At 38.9% G+C, this 15,917-nt stretch overlaps 1 protein-coding gene and 1 long non-coding RNA gene across 2 annotated transcripts in view; both read left to right on the top strand.

The window, feature by feature from the left end:
- CNTNAP5 (contactin associated protein family member 5) overlaps positions 1-15,917 on the top strand; it is a 273,862-nt gene that overhangs the window by 53,688 nt on the left and 204,257 nt on the right. The window lies entirely within an intron of this gene.
- LOC135309399 (uncharacterized) lies at positions 533-1,364 on the top strand. The gene is made up of 2 exons (XR_010369669.1): positions 533-601; positions 1,243-1,364. It is a non-coding gene; the product is annotated as an uncharacterized LOC135309399 (long non-coding RNA).

Genomic DNA, 15,917 nt, shown 5'->3' with positions numbered 1-15,917 from the left:
GCTGCTTTTCCTCCAACTCTGGCTGAATAGTCCCGGTCTGTGTGATTTTCATGGAGAAGTTGTTTCTGAGAGCAGACTCGAGCTGCACTGATCTGGAAGGTCCTGTGCAGAATCAGTGGCTTGGGCATATGGAGGACACAGAGGAATCTGAGTCATCAACACATCTGGCCATAAGCTGTGGCTGTACTTTTCCACTGAGGCTGTAAGGCAGGGTTAGGTGCAAGCTTGCAGAGGGAAAGACGTGATGTCTCTCCTAATTAAATATTTTTTATCCAATTAGGAGAGACATCACTTCTTTCCCTCTGCAAGCTTGCACCATCTCTTCATAGTGTACCAAAAAAAGATAATTTTTCCTTTGTAAGAAATAGAAATAGTTGGACATACACTCTCAAGTAGGTATGTCTCAAGAATGCCCAACTGACCACTTGACAGGTGGAACTAATTCAGCTAATGCTTGAGATGCTGTTAAAATCTACAAAAGATTTTATTTTCAGGGCATAATTACATGTCTGCCTTGTTTTACTGCATTAACAGTGTAAGTCGAGTTTCTAAAGGTTGCCAGTGACATGAATTACTATGAAACTGAGAGTCTGCAGTGACAGTGAGTATTTAAAAAAAATGGAGTTTCCAAGAAATGAAAGCCTTTGACCATATAGAAATGTCATTAATTTATTGATCTCTTAGGAAACTTAAGTGTTGGGGTTTTTTTTTAATTAAATAATTCAAAACATCGAAGTTGTTCCCTATAGTGCATGTATCATGCATCGATGAAGCTTTCAGGATGAAGTTTTATTCCCTTGAACTTGTCAGACCAGCAGTGTGAGAAACACGCTTTCCTCTAATACTTACTCAATTTGATACGTGGTGGGGGAGGCAGGGATTTGGCAGATTGGGCCAGAGGTAGGGGACTTGAAACCAAATAACATGATTCTGTTGAATGACTTGCATATGGCATAGTGCATCTCTACAAGGTCTTAGTGGAGTCAGTAAAGCTATATGATAGCACAAGTTGGCTGTTGTGATTATTCTTACAGGATTAATGTTGTAGCTCTGCATGCAAAATGCTTTGCAGCTACCCACATGTGCCTTGTATGTACCACTTGGTAGGCAGGTCTGGTGATGGGGAGAGGCAATGCTATTTAATACATTTTTCCCCTGTGAATTTTCTTGATTCTACAATCTGTTAATAAAATTAAAAAGAGTATTTTCATGCTAATTGTCATTAAATCTTTCAAATTTCAGAGAAGGGGCTTGGAGTCTTCAGCAGATGGTTGAAAATGAAATGCACTTTGGGGGAAACAGAAGCTCTGCCAAATCTGGACCTTGAACAGAACTAGTCAAATAAACAGAAGTGAGACACAGCAGGGATGGTTTGGAATAGGTTTTATTATGGCCAGAAAGCTTCAGGCTGTGAATGACCTAATCAACCTAAGCTCCAAACATATACCTAAATTAGCTTTCATTTTACCAATCCTCATAGTACTCCATTTTTCTTTGCTCAAACACCATCCTAGCAGATCTGAGCTCTTTTAACTGGCCATGGTTGTCCTCTTTTCATTGTATTTGTCCTATTCTACTCTCCTAACGCCTGTATTTTAATTTTCTCTTTTAGTTTTCCCATCCTTTTTCCTGACTCAGTTCTGGCAATTTTCATGCATTTGTTGAGTTTCAAACGACTTGTTGTTCAATGAGAACAAGCAAAAAAAGTAATGGGAGCAAAGCTCCTCAGTGTTGAGGGACTCTGTAAGACTGTTCAGTTCCCACTTAACCAAAAGGATTTCTGTGTGACCTTGTTTCTCCCTCATTTCCATCTCTGCAGCATGGGGATAAAGTAACGTGCCCTGCCAGAGGAAGGGAAGCCATGCCTTATGTCCTATAAAGCACCATTCCAAAGGGGTCCCTCGCTGTCTGCATTTGCTACCCTGTGTGGTCCCTACTGCACTTAGGACTGCTGTTTACAGCTGGAATAGCAATTGAGCTTGGGCTTGCTTCTGTTCATTTAACCAGACTTGGCTTGATTTGCTGTGTGCAGCCCACAGCCATTGCCCCACTCGGGCAGCGGCCGCAGAGCGTGGCCGTGAATGTCACACGGACGTGGCCTTGCTCTGGAGACACTGGTGCAGGCAGCAAACTGAAATGGGATAACAGGACTCTGATTGTGCTTCAGCATTAGCCAGGCCAATGACAAAATGCTATAAACATCCTCCAGGTAACAGCTAAATAAAGGCTGCATAGCATCGTGTTGGTTGTCAGTGTTTAAAAAATGGTTCAGCGTCAAATTTGAATGGCAACAGCTTGTGTGTCATTGTGGTGTGAATTTGATTAGCAAATTGGTCCAGCTTTGTTTAAAAATGTTATACGGTGTGTATATGTTATCTACTAGCATATAATATATATAATAATATACTAAACATATATCTTTATAAAACTTTCACACTTCACACTTTTTATTCATAAATCACATAGTCTCATGGCCTTTGAATTTGGCCTGTGCTTTGTACCAATAGACATGACTTTTCAAAATCTTTTTGTGGAAAGTACCTTTGAGAGTAGGAGAGGCTCTTTAGGGGGTTTGATGTGGGTACATAAATAGTCACTTGAATTTATGAGACATTATTGCTCTGGAATTCAAGAGAATGGGAATTAACCTGGTGTAGTAGGTGTTGGTTTCAATCACCTGAGGTGATATTTCTAAATTCTGTTACATTATCATGGTTTTAACATGAATTTAGTGGTTCACACAGAGGTATGCAGGGGATCATGTAATTTCCCTCTGTCATTCGGGTTTCAAGTGACCATAGTTGTAATGATTTACTAGAATTCTAATTCCCTTAACAATTAGTAGGCACACTGGAGCCCACTGGGTTTTATTCAGAGCTCGTTGAAGCTAATGGAGGGGAAAAAAATCCCTTTGACCTCATTTGGCATTGGCTCAAGCTCTTTGCAGTTGAAGCTGATGGCTTCATCAAAATCCACTTAACCTTCCAGGGCTGAGTGTGTGACAGGGACTGGCCATCAGGTCATTCTGGAGCTTTGTGGGTCTGCTGGGAGGGGCTTCTATACTTTTCCCTCATTATTCCCTTTATTACCATGCAGGTGAAAGGGACAATTTCAACAGTAGCAGAAACCAGTGTGATGTCTTATGTGGTCTCTAATAACATGGTCCAATCTCAGTGCTGTTTGGGTAACCCAGGATTTATACAGTTAATAATAAATATAACAGAGGATATGCCTTAGAATTTGCATTCTGACGTGTTTGTTTTCCTCGTTTTCACACTTTGAAACATCCTGAGGTTAAAAAACAAATTATATGCCTCCCTCCCACTCTATTATTTAATCATATCCCTGAATCTTTCCATGTTTTAGATGTGCCTTTCCAATGAACAAACCTACACAGATAAACACATAAGCAACTATTAGCATGTTGGTTTGGAACTGGTTTCTATTTCAAGAAAAAAGAAAACAAATATAAATAATACAGATGAAAAGAAGAAATTATCTGCTTTCCTTAATTCCTCCTCAAAAATGTGACAAATTCCACAAAATCATCTCTTTAATGCTCTGCATTATCATATAAACACAAATTTAGATATGTTATTATCATATTAAAGTTCCTCTTGTGTCCTGGAAAACTAATTTATCTGAAGTTCACCTGATTCCATTCATCTTAGTAGGATGCAAAAGGAAAGTTTTCATAGAGTTTCTGCAAGTTAAAGCCCATAAGAACACCACAAGAACTTTTTTATTCCTGAATCCGACATTTTGTTGTATGAAAGGATAGACTTATTGAATCTACAGACTCAAGCTAGTTTCACTGTCCCTAAGGATTAGGGAGGAGCCTTGCTAAGACAATGAGTTTGAAACTGGTCTTGGGCAAGCTGTTGTAGGGAACCCTGTGTGATCTCCTGGGCTCCCTCCCAACATCAGCCACTCTGAGTTTCATGAGTGATCCCCTTCAATGGCAAGGGAAGCAGTAAGATCTGCTTGTTGGCTCCTCCAGAGCAAAACTGAAGGGAAAGACCTCTTTCACCTTTTCATTGGGCTGACGTACTGGGTTACGATGCTGCAAATAACTGCTCGTGAGATAACCAGGCTCTGCATTTCTTGTGTTGAAGGCATTGGCCGTGGGTCTTCTGAAAGCATATTCCTGTCCCTTTGATTAGTGCTAGCAGCAGGGAAAGCTGTTTCCACCACTGAGGGATATGTTTCAAAGCTATGTGTAGGGCTTTGGAATGTGACACCATTAAATGTTAATGTGCATTTTCAAATAAGGAGCCTCAAGGCTAGAGGTAACTCTTTGATCTTTAAAAAGCTTGCCACATAGAAGAGAGTTTGAATGTATACTTACATCTGCAAACACTTGCAGGTAATTAGATTTTAGTTTCAGGGCTGCAGGACTTTGCAGAAATTATTTGGATTTCAAAAGGCTCAAAATCAACATCAATTTCTATTTATCTCAAGGGATTGAGAGGGGCATAAAACAAACCTTTAATGGCCTGAGCCACGGTTTATTAATTGCTTTGTTGAAGAGATAAAACCTGTGGGAGTTTGTATATTAAAATGGGATGTGAAACAGCAAAAATCCAAGCAGGATCTGAATTTGATTTAAAGTGAGTAAGAAAATACACAGCTGAGCTTTCCTCTGTTGTTTAAAAGATTATTACCCTAATATATACAGTTGCTTTGTTTTTAAATGTGTGTCTGGATTGAGCCATAATTATATGTGAAAGCATTTGAGCTAGTCATTCAGTATTGAAGGAATTGGATCTGTCTAAACAAAATGACATGCAATTAGGGAGCATGAGGGAGTTGTCTCTTTGCCATATCTGAAAATAAAGTTATCAATTATTACATAAATTGTTCCACATCTGACAACTGTATCTAGAAAGGCTTCTTATGGTAACTTTGCAAAGATGGCTCAGGTTTGTATCCTCTTTGTGACAGGGGACAGTGAAACACAGGAGTTTGGTTAGTTTGATTTTTTTTCTTTAATTGAGACTTTTTTTTTTTTTTTTTTTTTGGTTTGCAAAGTTCCTCACAAGGAGGACTACTAATAGAAAGTGAACTATTTTCCTTGGATGAAAAAATGGCCTCTTTAGACAAAACAAAAGGTAGCTGACTGCTAGAGTTCTGCTGGTGTTCAAACTGATACATTTATCAATACTTTAAATCAAAACTGCCATCTTGTTGAATTTTGCCATTTTTGGTTTTTAGTTGCTTGAATTTTCACTGTTTTTTAAAGAATTTTTGAAAATTCTCATTTTGTTTGCACCCATGTGAAAGAAATACTGCATGAAATCCTTAGTGTATTTTATAGCTGTTATTTATTGATTCTGTTATTAATGTATGTGAACTTGCTGCAGAACAAGTTCTGCATAATCCTCATGTGGACAGTCCTACTTGTTCTGGGTGTATCCTTTTCCCTTCTTTTTCCCTTACTCTGTATTCACATGGTTTATGAGAGTATTCTTCACCACCTTCAGTGTTCTGTGTTAAGTCTGAGTTACTGTCTGTTTCTGAAAAATAATGCGGAAAACACTACATGGGTTCAAATTATCATGGAAATTAGCAGATATGTTTTGTAGAGGGTTAGGCAATAACTTCCACTTCAGAGAAAATACAATGACAGAGATGCTGAAGTGGGTTTGAGTTATAGACCAGAATTACAGAGATGTAAAGGCTGAGGACTGTGGTCATACAGTGCTCTGGGTCTTGTTCAGAGCATGGGATTTGAGCCTATGATTGCATAAGTTTGTAATGAAGACTGTAGCATCGATATAGTCTCAAATACTGATTCTCAAAATAATCACAGGTAGTTAGAAAAGTTTGTGTATAAACTGTCTTGCTTGTTTGCTATCATGTTAAATCTAAGAGATCTCTGTTTCTTTTCTCCTGTGGCATTAAAAACGGCACTGTGACTGATAAAGAGAGAGAGAGCACAGTGCCCTAAGAAATGCCCGGAAGAAAATTTTCATCTTTAAACTGACATCAAAGCTGCATTCACCTTGCTTTAGAACGGGAATTTTGAACTTTTTTCAATCCTGTCTCTTATCTAAACCATTAACTTGCATAGAAGAGTCTTAAAAATTGGTGTTTCAGGGCTAAATAAGGCATTTTTGTTGGAGGTTATTGAGACATGAAATGATTACTTATCATCCCTGGAAATGACATTACATTTAAATGCAATGGTACATGGGCACTTACCGCTACCTTCATCTCTGTTAATCCTTGCTCACAGCCTGCAAATTGAACATTCTCTCAGCCTTATGGGATGCACTGAAATTCTCACAGTTATAATTGGTTTTCAGTGTGCCATCCTGCATGTTGCACAATTTGAAGAGACTCTCCAACTGAAAACATTTAGTGAACCCCTCCAAACAGAGCACATTTTATGAGTTCCATGCTGTGTATGTTTTCCCCTTTAGTCAGTTTTATCCATGAGTTCACCAAAGATTCAAAGGGAAAATAAAAATGGAATTCATTTTATCATGATTGATTTGAAAATTCAGGGGACAACCTCTTGGTTATTGATGGCTTTTAAATCGCTCTGCATTGTTAGCTGGGCATGCCTGCGAAATTCATCAGCATTCCACAATCTGCCTCTGTTGTTTGCTTACAGATAGCAGCTCTAAATTTAGATGTGCACAATATAACCTTACCAGACAAAGTTATGGCATTAAGTTATGGCAGTCTGAAAGTCTTTGCAAGGTCTGCCTGTATAAATGAGCCCTTTTCCATAGAGGTCCATGGGAACCAGAGCAGAAACATCATCTTTAGGAAGGTGAAAGCTGTAGCCTGAGTTTCCCCACATGATGGATGTTGTCCAACCTCGTTGCTCTTCTGAAGCAGTGGTTGGGTTAAAAATAGAGAGAATGGGAATGAGGCATCACACTCATGTAGATACTCCTGAGTCTTGCTCCAAGGTGGGGGTAAACTGTATGATTTCAAAGAAGCTGAGAGTATGTGAACTATGATACTGTGCTGGGGAAGAGGACAAGACAAGAACTTACAAAGAGCTGATTCTTCTTAATTTTCCTTCTTGTGTTCATCTCTGAATTAGTGAAAATTATGTGACTCCCTGAAAGGAAGCCTATCATGGTAATTGGATTCTTGTTTTTCTTCTCTAAGGTACCCCAGCTACATGGTGCGTCTCTACAAAAGCAGCAGAGTCTTCCCTTACAGGTCTGATCTTAGGTGTCCATGGTCACAGGTGTGATAGTGATAAGCAGTTGGTGTTCAGCTGTTTGAACACCACTTCTTTCACTGAAATTTGCAGCAGTGCTGCCACAAGCACACTAAATTTTAAGGTGACCTAAAATGTGAGGAGTAGCATAAATGTTCGTCTGTATGAAAGATTCCTCACCTTGGAGAGGTGTGAGGAAAGCCTGGAGAGAAGAAGGTTCAGGGGAGTCCTTATCACTAACTACAGCTGCCTGAAAGGGGGTTGCAGACAGGTGGGGGTCCGCCTCTTTCCCAGGAAACCAGTAACAAGACGAGACAGCCTCAGGCTGTGCCAGGGGAGGTTCAGGTTGGACATTAGAAGGAATTTCTTTACTGACAGGGTGGTTAAGCATTGGAATGGGCTACCCAGGGAAGCAGTGGAGTCACCATCCCTGGAAGTGTTCCAGAAGTGACTGGACATGGCACTGCTCTGGCTTAGCTGATGTGGTGATGTTCAAAGGTTCTTGGAGGTCTTTTTCAACCTGAATGATTCTGTGATTCTAGGCAGTCAGAACTATGTTTCTGCCTCATTTGGCTGAAGATTAAGTGGTAGAAGATATAATTGCTCTACTTAAATAATTGAAACAATTATTTTTCCAAATTTTACTAGAAAACGGATAATTTTTGTTATTAGTGGTGTTAGTTACTTGAAATGGTTATTTTCTCCCACCTGCAAATAAAGCACTTGTGTTTCCCAAACTGGTTTTCATGTTCTAGTCATGATAATCTATGTGCTGCTTCTTTTGGGCAGAATTTTTTCTTATTTCTCTCCTGCTTGTTTGTTTGGGTTTTTTCTCAATAAACCTTATTCTCAGTGAAACAGGTATTTACATTCCATTTAAAAAATTGTATTTGGAAAACTTAGAAAAAGTGCTTCACCAATGAATTCGTGAACAATTTTAACACTGAGTAACATCAGCAGAAAATCTTCTGTACCCCCTCTGCATTTTAATTTTCTGATTGTCTGTGGAACTCAGTCCAGCTGGTTCTGATCATTCTTGTGTTTTTCTTGTAATAATGATCCTGGCAGCCTTGCTGATGGGTGCACATACATGAACATTCTTTCCTGCAAATTTAGTGTTGTTTTAATTGTATTATGGTATCTTAAAGCATATGTTATTCTGTTTTTAGAGTCCATGGCTTAATGGATAGTACTCTGAACTCCTTCAGTAACAGCCTCTGCTGAACAGAGCATGCTTGTAGCAAAGTCTGATGCTTTTGAAAGGCATCAAGTTTCTCTTTTTGTGAGTGCTGCTAAAACTTCTGAAATGTTAAAAGGCAGTCTTGATCTTTGGTGTAAATAAACTTTCAAACTTTGCTTGAAATGCATGAGTAACAAGTCTCATCCATGCCAAGGTAAAAAGAGTGCTTGTGATAACGTGATGCTGTGTGGCCAGAGAAAAGGGCTTCCATGTTCTTAGATTTTTTTTTTCTTCCCATAATGTAGCAAAAACTGCCCTGTGCTGACAAAGTCACTTGCCTGTGTTTTCCTGTACAGAAAGGTAATCTCAGGATACATTTCCCTACCATGTTGTGAGGGGATTTATACTGCCTCTTCTCTAAAGCGTGTTGAATGTCAAAAGGGCAGACTTCAGGTATAAAACTCGCTTCATCTGTTGTGCCAGCTTTCTAGGTTTGTGCTCTCAGGTCAAAGATCAAAGCACTCTTGCATTAACAGGATATCAGAAGTGTGGAAAGGAGAGGCAAATGGGCACAAGAATCATATTCTGAGAAGAAAGTAGTAAGAATTTCTGGCAACTGCTGTTACACCTGCTGAGAGTAAATCACAGCTTTAGAGAATAATAGGCTTTTGCAGGTTGTTCATAGAAATATAAATGTTGAAAGGCTGAGTCAGCACATCCTTTTGTTGTTGTGGTCCTTTTTTGTTTTCCATATAGAGCAGTTCCAGTAATTTTTGAGTGTCAAAAACTGATTTCTGTGATGGATTTGCTGTTCATTGAAAACAGCTTATTCCTGTCTGACAACGAGCCTCTGATGTAATGAAAAGCATGTGGTATAAGATGAGGTGATGGTACCTTCATTTTGTAGCTGCAGACATGACTCACCTAAATGACATGGACTGTGACAGAGCTGAAATTGGAAAACACTTCTTCCTTTAACTTCTGATCATTCTTCTTTAACTATATTTTGTTGGTAATTGGCTTAGTCTGATGTTCTTTCACCCTCTCAAAACAAGAATTGCTTCTGCATATTAGTTTACTGGAACTGCACTGATGGCTATTTGAAATTCATAGTTTGAGCCCTGTCGCTCTGTTCCTCAAATGCAATTCTGCTTCATTATTGTGAGTAGGAGTTACATGGCAGATATGCTTGTTTCAGTAAAAAAAAATAAGACCCAGTATTGAATCAGTTTTATGAGAGCCCCTTTAGTCATTCAGAATTAGACTTGACCACTTTTTGTGAGACAAGGTTATAAGTCCACACTGTATCATAAAAGATACTCCATAAATGCGCTGATTGAGTAATACTTTTATGTCTTTACAGGCATATGAAGGAACACTTATGTAATTTACAGTTGCTTAGGAAAAGCTCATGATTAGCTTAACTATTGACGTTTATTTGCAGTATAGCACAAAAAGAAAAAGGAACATTGTGTTGTTAAGTACTTTCTCTAGTGTCTTATATCTTGAAAAATATGCCATGCATTTCAGCTAACAGATGGAGTTCACAGCTGTGCATGTACGTGTAGCCAGTCTCTAGGAAAAAAAAAAAAAAGGAAAAAAGAAGGAATTTCTTTTTACAGAAAAACAGGTTGTTTGGGGTTTATTTTATTTTTCTCGTCATGTTTTCAAGCGTCATTTACTAAGGGTGTTAAATTGGTAGTAGAACCTGGTTGTAGGTGGTAGTTCCCATGAGAGGCTTTTTGTAGGGACTGTTGATACAGAAATAATCTCTCAATCTCTTCCAAATCTGTAGCCATACTCCATGTTACTGCACTTCCTGTGTCTTTTGTGTATGTAATTTTTTTTTACCCCTCACAGAATCTGTCCTTCTCCCATGCACATATATCTCATTGGACTATAACAGTGAAGGTTAATTTCCACAGTAAGTCCAAGTATGTATTTTTTGCCTTTTCAAAGGAGAATTGTACCTACAGGAGGCAGGAGAAAAACAGATGAAGTGAAAGGCATCGGTGGTCACTCCTGAGGACTGTTAAGAGGCATGGTACAAAACGCGTGGTTTACATCTTTAGAACAAAGTATGCCATTAAGTGGGTAATGCTAAGAGGAATTTTATCTAGCCTATAAATACCAGTGAATCTTTTCAACTTCAAATCCCAGTATGGAGACAATTTACAATTGCAATCAAAATGATGCACACAATTTAACTTCAGTACCATCTGTAACTCTGCTGGTATTTTAATAATGAATAAAATTATATCTTGGCAACAAAAGTCTCACTGAAATAATATACCTTTAATTTCCAAGAGAGACCTCTTAAGACTAAGCTACAAGGCCTCTGTTTTACCCTGAAATCTCATTCATGTTTATTAAAAAATGGACATATCTGTACTTAAATAGCTATCAGTGTGCTAAAGGTCTGTGATTCTGTGAAGCCTTTGTTAAATGCCTTTGAAGTTTGGGGATTGTGGCTCAAGCAGGGGTTTGCACAGCTGGCCACAAGCCCTCCTGCCCTCACTGCACCTCTTGCATCTGCTTCAGCAGAGATGTGTGAGCAAGGTCTCTTGCAGGAGCTGTTTGGTGACAGGCCAGGCCCTGTGTTCTTGAAGTAGAGCACCTACAGGAGGCACCTTCCCTTAAAGTGCTGTTATTACCATGTGATAGAGCAGAAGGCATGACAGTTACCCTCTTCTGAATTTGTCTTTTTGACTCCATCATGGCACCTAGCCACACCATTCTCTGGGTTGTAATTCTCTCTTTTTTCATCTTTGATTTTTGTATTTTGCAGAGAGGAGGCAATTTTGGCTCTGTTAATAATTTGCATGCTATGTCCTGTCCCCCACCCTTCCCTCAGTTACATCATTGGGTCATACCAGTCCCATGTTCCTACTCTGAGTGCTGCTTTCATGGTATTTATAATTATTTTGGGATGTTTGTGGTTGCTAACTGAGTAGCTGCAGCATAGATCTGAGTCTTACTGTGGCTTGTCAGATACTCTGCATTGATGGTGATATGAGATTGTTGGTGTAAGTACCAGTATAAGTAATTAGTTATTATAATGATAGGAGATCTTGACAAACAATGTACTACCACATTTTAAAAAAATGCAAACTTTGCAGTAAGGGATTTTCTGAGTGTTTGTCCTGGTACAGCAGTACCAAAAGCAGTTAGAGGCTGATGTTTGGAAAATCTGTGGAGCCCAGGGACTGGAGATGTTTGACTGATGGTGCTCTCTTTATCAAAGGCTTTGTTCAGAAAATGTTAGTGACCTTTCTGGATGGCCTTCGCAAGTGGAAATCAATGTGTTTTGTCCCACTGGCTCTTCAGGTGAACCAGGGAAACCAGAGCAGGATCTGTTGTTTAACACATGTCAGTTTGGGTCTGTAATGAGCCTGCCTATGTTCCAGGGATTGATCCTCTTCAGAGGACCTGCTCTAAGAAGCAGTAGTGTGACCATGATGGGTTTCTGGGGTTTGTGATTTTCTAAATGTCTTCAGTGCCCACTAATCAGAAATTTTCTAAATTTGTACCAGTTGCTGCTGATGAAGGCTGTCTCAGCCTTAAAGAAGGTCATAAACTGGATCATGCCAAGCCTACCAACACCAGTGTGAAATGTGTCCTGGAAGAGCTAGTAAAGTTAGTCTAAATCTCTTATTTCTGTGCAAACTCTGTTTTGATAATATGTTAACTGTATTTGAGTTAACATATATACTGAGTTAACGTTGTATCCTGCTGTTCTTCAGGAGCATTTGAAATACTGTCTCACGAGGCCTTGGATATATATTTTTCAGTTATTTTTCATACATTTCACAGATGTTGAAGGCCTTCACAAAGGTTAATCAGGTATTTGGGCAAAAGGCCTTCTCTGAAATTCCAGTTTGTGTACTAGTAGTTGAAGCTGGTATTATCTGACACGTTTCAAAGAAGCCTAAGAGTTAGTGTCTAAATGTCACTTGAATGATTTTGAACTGACAACATTTATATTTATGGGATTGTTCAAAGCATTCTGTAAAAAAAATTAATATACATTGGCAAAGAAGGAGAAGATATTTCTTTGTTTTTATTTGGAGGGTAATTAAAGCTACAAGAAAAGAATCAAAACCCATCAATAAACCAACTTCATACTATGAAAACAAAAAGGATAATAGATTAATTTAAATTCTTTTTTTGTTAATTTTATATTTTTTTTCTAAAAATCATTAATGAATAAAACCCAGAAAATTCAGGTTGATATATGTAACTCTTTTTCTTAATTCCAGAAGCAAGATTGCTTATGAAAGTTCTACTAACACTCATAACACTGAAATGCTGTCAGTAACTGTTTGTTTTTCAGAAGTTGGCATGTTCAAGGTCAGCTCCCTTTTCTCAAATGCAAATCAACATCTGTATTGTTGTGTGGTTTGCATAAAACAGTTGGCTTATAGGTACAATTAGACCCTCTTTTTCATTATTTCTTTGCTAATTGTCTTGTCAAGGAGAACATAGGCGAAAACAACTGAACAACTGGCTAGTAAATGCACTTTTGTGAGTGTCCAGATGTTTTAAATGGGTCTGTGGTGTAGAATTATTCATTGTTAAAACCAGTGTTTTTAATAGGCATATAATGCAATTAACTCCAAGAAGCAAAAATCCTGTCCTGACAGGTAAACAGCCAAAGCAAATGGAGAAATAGGTCAGGAACTATAGGTAAGGAGCTGTAAATGTGGGAATGCCTGAAATAGTGGGTTTTTTTTTGTCACATCAAGTGAGGGGGTATGAAGCCTCTTGAAATGTGTATGTTGGGATTGTATGGTGGGAATCAGGATACTCTGGTTTTGCTTTTGGTTTTACCATGGGTCTTCTCTGATCTTGCATAAGCACAAAATTTTTCATCTCTCTCTTGTCTGCATCCATCACAAAAAGAAACATGATAATAACATTCTTTCTTGGAGAGTTTTTTAATCTTGAGAGATGCGTGTTTGGTTTGTTTGCTTTTCAGTATTGCCTCCTCATGGAAGCAGGGCCAATGGAATGACCCTTGCTGTACGTGCACATCCCACCTTTTTGACTCTGTACCCTATTTCAGCTACGTTTTTACAAGGAGATATCAGTCTCAAATGTGTGCATGTTGTGTCTCTGACAAGGGATGTATTGGAGCTGTTCTGCAAATGATCTGGATTGTTGTACATGTACAAGTTGACTGGTGCATCCCCCCAAGAACTTTGCTGGAATTTCATTTGGTGTGTAAAAACTGTGCCATATTCTGCATTGAAGGTCTGTGCATGTGGAAAGTTAGTTTTGACTGAGTGAAGGGCAGAAGAGTGACCTTGCATCTTGTCAGAGTATCCATTCAAAAATAATCTTTACTTGGAGGAAGTTCCTGCATGTACTCTGAGTCAATCGTTACTCTCTTATCTGTTGAAAGTTAGGCTGTATTAGTCCTGGTGCTCTCAGAACTATCACCAATTTTTTAATGCTGTCCTAAATGCTGAAGCCTTAAACTTACATGTTTTTATAGTTAGATATGAATTCAGGAAAGGTTTCCTAGCTGTAGTTCGACTCTTTTTCCTTTCCTTTCCTTTCCTTTTCTTTCCTTTCCTTTCCTTTCCTTTCCTTTCCTTTCCTTTCCTTTCCTTTCCTTTCCTTTCCTTTCCTTTCCTTTCTTTCCTTTCCTTTCCTTTCCTTTCCTTTCCTTTCCTTTCCTTTCCTTTCCTTTCTTCCTTTCCTTTCCTTCCTTTCCTTTCCTTCCTTTCCTTTCTTTCCTTTCCTTTCCTTTCCTTTCCTTTCTTTCCTTTCCTTTCCTTTCCTTTCCTTTCCTTCCTTTCCTTTCCTTTCCTTCCTTCCTTTCCTTTCCTTTCCTTTCTTCCTTTCCTTTCCTTTCCTTTCCTTTCCTTTCTTTTCCTTTCCTTTCCTTTCCTTTCCTTTCCTTTCCTTTCCTTTCTTTCCTTCCTTTCCTTTCCTTTCCTTTCCTTTCCTTTCCTTTCCTTTCCTTTCCTTTCCTTTCCTTTCCTTTCCCTTTCTTTCCTTTCCTTTCCTTTCCTTTCCTTTCCTTTCCTTTCCTTTCCTTTCCTTTCCTTTCCTTTCCTTTCCTTTCCTTTCCTTTCCTTTCCTTTCCTTTCTTCCTTCCTTTCCTTTCCTTTCCTTTCCTTTCTTTCCTTTCCTTTCCTTTTCCTTTCCTTTCCTTTCCTTTCCTTTCCTTTCCTTTCCTTTCTTTCCTTTCCTTTCCTTTCCTTCCTTTCCTTTCCTTCCTTTCCTTTCCTTTCCTTCCTTTCCTTTCCTTTCCTTCCTTTCCTTTCCTTCTTCCTTTCCTTTCCTTTCCTTTCCTTCCTTTCCTTTCCTTTCCTTTCCTTTCCTTCCTTTCCTTTCCTTTCCTTTCCTTTCCTTTCCTTTCCTTTCCTTTCCTTTCCTTTCCTTTCCTTTCCTTTCCTTTCCTTTCTTTCCTTTCCTTCCTTTCCTTTCCTTTCCTTTCCTTTCCTTTCCTTTCCTTTCCTTTCCTTTCCTTTCCTTTCCTTTCCTTTCCTTTCCTTTCCTTTCCTTTCCTTTCCTTTCCTTTCCTTTCCTTTCCTTTCCTTTCCTTTCTTTCCTTTCCTTTCCTTTCCTTTCCTTTCCTTTCCTTTCCTTTCCTTTCCTTTCCTTTCCTTTCCTTTCCTTTCCTTTCCTTTCCTTTCCTTTCCTTTCCTTTCCTTTCCTTTCTTCTTTCCTTTCCTTTCCTTTCCTTTCCTTTCCTTTCCTTTCCTTTCCTTTCCTTTCCTTCCTTTCCTTTCCTTTCCTTTCCTTTCTTTCCTTTCCTTTCCTTTCCTTTCTTTCCTTTCCTTTCCTTTCCTTTCCTTTCCTTTCCTTTCCTTTTTTCTTTCAACAAAGCAAAATAAGAATCCCAGAATTTAGTGTGGAAATGATGTTGCAATTCTGTAGCAGCAGAAATACAGATGAATACACATTGGGACAGAAGCAGCGGATATGGAAATGTAGACAAAGTATCTCATAGTTACAGGAGCTAATTGTCACTTTTCAGCCTGGAGCCTCTAGAGGTCCCAGCGAAAACCTTAAATGTGTTGCTCTGAAATGGTTTCCTCTTGCTGAGATGCTGGTGTCCCATAGGTGTCCAGTCCTACCTTTGGGGAACAGTGATGGAAACTGGATCACAGGGATGATTGATGTGCTGAGTCTCTCATGGCCCAGGAGCAACCGCAGGGAGCTGAAGAGAGCCAGCAATCTATACAGTGTTTAAAATGAAATCTCTGCATTCAGTTATTTCCAGCCGCAAGTTTTAAGTGTTGCTGAATAGTCCTGTAGATCTGTCCATCAGCATTCTAGACTTCCTTTTGAGAGGTTCCCAACCCCTCTGCTGGTCTTATAGAATGCATAAGTTTGGGTGAATTCAGTGGCCTCATAAGCTCACTATTTCCAATCTTTGTTTAAATCTCTCTTCAGGTCATGAGTGACAGTGAATTTAAGACCCTCCAATTTACAGATTGTTTTGTTCGGGATTTTTAAAGTCTGAATAGAACAGTTATGGCCTGATCTCATGGTACCAGGAGACTTCAAGCACTCCACTCTTTGAGATTCAAAGGGTGT

This window comes from Passer domesticus, chromosome 10, assembly GCF_036417665.1.
Source record: "Passer domesticus isolate bPasDom1 chromosome 10, bPasDom1.hap1, whole genome shotgun sequence".
In the NCBI taxonomy this organism is placed as follows: domain Eukaryota; kingdom Metazoa; phylum Chordata; class Aves; order Passeriformes; family Passeridae; genus Passer; species Passer domesticus.
Note: the sequence above shows the minus strand (reverse complement) of the source record. Positions and strands in the feature narration are given on the sequence as shown.